This window comes from Ochotona curzoniae, unplaced genomic scaffold, assembly GCF_017591425.1.
Source record: "Ochotona curzoniae isolate NIBS_2020 unplaced genomic scaffold, NIBS_Ocur_1.0 contig_3819, whole genome shotgun sequence".
Lineage (NCBI taxonomy): Eukaryota > Metazoa > Chordata > Mammalia > Lagomorpha > Ochotonidae > Ochotona > Ochotona curzoniae.
In genome coordinates, this window is record NW_024466004.1 from 51,942,890 (window position 1) to 51,948,548 (window position 5,659).

General features: G+C 34.1%; 1 non-coding gene across 1 annotated transcript; it reads right to left on the reverse strand.

Moving 5' to 3' along the window:
• Positions 1–278: 278 nt before the first annotated feature.
• On the reverse strand, positions 279–383 carry LOC121158897. The gene has a single exon (XR_005884268.1). It is a non-coding gene; the product is annotated as a U6 spliceosomal RNA (small nuclear RNA).
• Between the last annotated feature and the right edge of the window lie 5,276 nt (positions 384–5,659).

A 5,659-nucleotide genomic window follows, 5' to 3' on the forward strand; every position in this document is an offset into this window, starting at 1 on the left:
CTGCAATGAAAATATTGTCCTGAATAAACCCTTGAGTTTCCAGTAATATTTTAAAATGTGGCAAAATACAAAATTAATATGCATATGAAAGTTTTTGCATGCTATATATATGCACAATAATAATTAACAATGTGCAGAAGAAAATATCTGGACTCAGGTATAATAACTGTAAGATGATTATAGAGTTTGCCAACTTTTTCTCTTATTTTGAATTTTATGGTAATATTATGCAGGGTCTGAGACTCCCCCCCTCAAACTCCCTCCCTTCAACTGATTTTAAAAAAATGGAACACTTCACAAATTTGCATGTCATCCTTGCGCAGGGGCCCTGATAATCTCTTAATTTTTTCCGATTTTAGTATATGTGTTACTGAAGCAAGCACTTGACAACTTCTTAAAACAGTCAAATATATCTTTTAATGGAACTCTACTTCTTTTTCCTCAGTACTTCATAGACCAAACAATTTATGCAATAGCAAAAAATAGTAAAATATAGCAAGTTTTATTTACCAAATTTTTATAAACTAAGCAAACCTAAAATTTCTGGCTGCCTAAATCCAGGCATGAAGAAATCCAGCATTAGGAGCTTTTAGTTCTCAATTCTAAAATTAGGATGACAGAAGACAAAATGTGAACGTTTTAGCTATTAGTAAAAATGTACTCTTGGTTTTCAGAGGTTTAGCTTTAAACATCCTAAGAAAAGATAATTTTTGTTGTCCAGGAGAAGAATAAAATACTCAAATAAATGTGTGTGAAGGTAATCATTCAGTATAAGCCCAATTCAACTCACCTGAATTTGAGTACTAAATAATTCCTGGAAAACACTTGCTTATGTAATCCAACAGAAAGGAAAGGTAACACATGTCCCAAAGAATAATCATAATTCTTATCAAGAAATTTATTAAAGTGATGTATCAAAGTTACCATACATGCAATAACATTTTTATTCACTGATTATATAATTGAGTAAGCTGACGTGTTTGTGTGTGTGTGTGTGTGTGTGTGTATACGTATAAGTTTCTATTAGGTTTCGCCAATGACAATCAATAAAAGAGTGTCTGGTCAATTTAAAGTTTATTATCTAAATCTAGTTTCCTGGGTTGCAAAGTTTATACTATGCTTTATTTCTATACTGTAAAATAGTGACATGCTAACAGAATTATTTTGCTTGTGGCCCATAGCTGAATAACCTTCTGGCCTGTTTCTTTGAACTCTTTCTATTTGTTCTTTCTAAACATTTACCTGAAAGTTGAGAAAATAAAGTCTCTATACTTGGCATGGTTGAATAGTAATTCTTAATGGAAAAGTCTAGCAATATGTCTTAGGAAAAAATTGAAAGAAGTAGTAGCTAAAAGTGAAAGGGCAAAGTTTAAAGTTATTCAATTTCTGAAAACCTTACAAAAAAAAAAAGGATAATACATAGAAGCTTCCTAAAAATATAGTAAACAGTAATAACAAGTAGGTTTTAGGAAACAAGAATACAGTTGCCAAGTCTCAATTATGGATACCTCATTTGAATTGAATATCTGTTATTTGAAAGGCATGCTTTTGTATGTTCATAGAATATGTCCCTTCTTTCAAAATAGTATATCTTATGACAGAATCAACTAAACAAGTACTTGATGTAATGAAAAAATATTATAATTATGTTCACAGAACATCACTGAATATTAATATAGAGAATATAGAAAAATGGTACCTGACTTGACTAAATACACGGTATACACATAAAAAAGTCCTGATTTGATATTTAACAGGGTTTCTTTTACCTAACTTTATTAGTAAAAATAAAAGCAAAAATGGGGAAAAATGTGGTTGTTGACACTTTCAAAAATGTGATTGCTTAGGGGCAAAACCAGGATTAAATCCAGATTTATCCTGTCATATTGAGTTTACTTTTCCTCATTCCTTTTCTTTTAATATTTATTTATTTTTATTTTAAATATGAGATTTTTACAAAGAAAGAAAGGGCCACAGAGAGAGATATTCCATCCACTGGTACATTCCCCAAATGTATGCAGTGGTCAGAGATGTGCTGATCCAAATCTGAGATCATTTTCTTGAACGCCTGCATGGTGTAAAGGCCTCAGGTTATAGCCCACGATTTTCCCAGGATTAAAGTGGAAAGTTGGATCAGAAGTGCAATAGTCAGGCCATGAACTGATGCTCATAAGGGATGCTGGATTTGCAGGTAGAGAATTAGCTTGTTAAACCACTGTGCTGTCCCCTCTTCCTTTCATTTATGATTAAAAATATTTTTTTAAAAAAATCTTATTTATTTTTATTGGAAAGTCAGATATACAGATAGAAAGAGAGATAGACTGTGAGGAAGATCTTCTGTCACTTTATTTACTCCCCCAGTTGCCACAATGGCCAGAACTGAGCCAATCGAAAGCCAGAAGCCCGGAGCTTCTTCCAAGTTTCTCCTTTGAGTGGAGGTTCCCAAGGCTTTGGGCCGTCCTCAACTGCTTTCCCAGGCCACAAGCAGGGAGCTGTATGGGAAGCAGGGCTGCCAACATTAGAACCAGGATTCATGTGGGATGCCAGTTCATGCAAGTCAAGGACTTTAGCCACTAGGCTACAGTGTCAGGCCCTAAAAATACTTTTTATAAACATGCTATCCTACAAATATAACTCTTCACAAAATTTTAGGATCTAAATCTTTTTAATTCAATCAGAAGATCAGTTAATTAAATTAATTATTGCTCTGATTGATGCAAATAATGCATCCCATAATGTTTTTTCTAACATTTAAACATCTCAGGACACATATGTCAAAGCATTTGGGACAAATGGCACTGCTTTTGTTTTCCTGCATGCAATAGTCAAATTATTTGATAAAATACATTGAGATAAGTTAGTAGTATATTTGATCATATAGTAACTAACAGAAGATCATCTTAATATTAATATAACAATCAGATTTGAAGTATAATATTAAAATATAATTTTATAAACTGCAAAACAAACATCACTGTGTAACTAGTAAGATCTTCATATCCAATACAATTTTATCATGAATACAGAATTGTTCTTAAAAGCAGTTTAGTAAATATTGTAGACAGATACACAAAAAAGTTCCAAACAGAAAATTCATATAGAAAGCAAAATAAAGCCTTATTACATAGATATATTTAAACCAAAGTATATTACTGCCAAATTAAATTTTCTTAATGCAATCAAACTGCAAAAATTAGTTAATGTAAATATTGGCTGTACAAAATGTAGGTTGAGGACATCAACTAAGTAGATATTTCATTTGGTAATGTTTGTACTACAAAATGTAACAATTACAATGAAAAACAATTTAATCATTCTTTTTGGAGGCAGGCATTTATCTCCCTATGATCAACCACCTCATTTCTAGCTATTCAATAGTAATAAACCTATGTTCACATGAAGATGTGTGCAAAACAAATAATTATACAGCTGAGAAAGAAATTATAAGCACAGTCCTCTTTAAAATAGTGAATAGAAATCTTAAATACCTAGGAATTAAACTAACTAAATATGTGGAAGACCTGTATGATGAAAACTATAAGACATTATAGAAAGAAATAGAAGGATTTGTAAAATGGAGAAGCTTTCCACGTTTCTGGGTTGCCAAGATCAACATCATTAAACTGATGGTATTACCAAAAGTAATACACAGATTCAATACATTCAAAATTACAACAACATTCTTCTCAGATATGGAAAAGATGTGCTGAGCCTGAATCAGCAGCGACAGTGACGGCTCAGCTGTGCGACGCTCAGGGCTTGAGTTCCCCAAATGAATCACCAAGAATTTGACACAAGGATGGTTTATTCAAGCTGAGCATGTAAGTGTGTGGACTTCCAACCATCAACGATGCAGTGGTTCTTGGTTGAAAGCCATTCAGGGTGGGGAGTCTGGGCTCCCAGCCATCCCAGTTGTAATGGCTCAGGACTGGGAAGTGCTGAGACTGAATGGTGCAGGGCTTTTATTAGATTCTCAGGACAATGGTATACAATAGCTGGAAGAGGGGCAAACCAACGGCCTGCAACGTGAGGAGGGAAACAGCAAATATTCACTACCTATCTCAGCTGGATAGTCCATGTTTGACTCTCCTCTGGTCCAGCAATTAAGGTAACCAACCACTTAATTACTTGAAGCCACCTGTGAGATAACCAGACGTGTGCCTTGATTCATGAGAACTGGAGCCCATCACATAGGACATTTTGCCTGCAAGTTCACACAGTTTCTTAGTAGCAATGAGCCGAGAACAAATAGAGATTTTGATTCTGAGGTTCCTTCATCTGGAATCACAAGAGACCATGAATAGCAAAAGCTATCCTGAAAATAAAAATCAAGCTGGAGAAATCACAATTCCAGACCTTAAGACACACTACAGAGCAGTGGTCATCAAAACAGTTCGGTACTGGCACAAAATCAGAGAAGATCAAAAGAACAGAATAGAAACAGGAGTAGAGAGCTCATTCATGTAAAACCAACTAATTTTTCACAAGAAAATTGAAAATAATCCAGGGAAAAGGCCTGATGTTTTCAACAAATGCTGTTAAGACAACTGGATAGCAGCTTGCGGAATTAAGAAGTAAGATCCACACCTGTCACATTACAAAAAAAAATAGCAAGAAAGGAAAAAAGGAAGAAAGAAAGAAAGAAAGGAAGAGGGAGGGAGGGAAGGAAGGAAAGAAGGAAGGAAGGAAGAAAAAAATAACTTGTGTTCAAATGGCAAATAGACATATGAAAAGATTCTCAGGCTCCCTAGCCATCAGGGAGATAAAAATGGAAATGACACTGAGGTTGCACCTACTACAGTGAGACTGGCATATATTCAGAATTCTACTAACAACACCTGCTGGCCTGAATTTAAGGAGAAAGTTGCTGTCGTTCACTCCTGGTCAAAGTGCAGGCTTGTACAACGATAGAAATTAGTATGGAGAGTGATTGGAGAATTGCCAATACAACTGCCATATGACCCAACTATCCCGCTCCTAGGAATATACCCAAAATAATTGAAAACGGATTATGAGAAGGTGACCTGCAATCCTATATTTACAGCAGCACAATATATAATAGCAAAGAAAGAGAAACAATCCAGATACCCGTTGGAAGAGTAGTGGTTAAAGAAACTGTGCTGCATCTACTCAATGGAATATTACTCAGCAGATAAAAATAATATTATATCTTTTGCAACTAAATGGTCTCAACGAAAGACCATTATGCTCAGTGAAATAAGTCAATCCCAAAAGGACAAATACTGTGTATTCTCTCTAATATAAGGAAACTATCATGCAAATTATAAGTTCAATAAGCCTTTTCATACTGTTGTTAGCCACATCCAATGTATTTTGATATATATATATATTTAAATTTCATTTTTATTTTTTTCAAATACTTTCTTTTCCCTTTTCAAAATTCATTGCTGGCTCATGGATTGTGCTGTGACATAATCTGACCCAAGTGGCCTTTCTGTTTTCTTTTCATCACCTTTGTGTTGATTACTCAGTGGCATGTTTTTTCAACTCAATGTACTATAATTTGTTTTTGTTGTTGTTGTTCTAATTCAAACAATTTTTGGCATTATTTCATGGTTTGTCATTTAAGGAAATGTATAATGATGGAACAATAGAGACTACCATATCCAATATGCATCCTTGCTTCCAAATCAAAGAT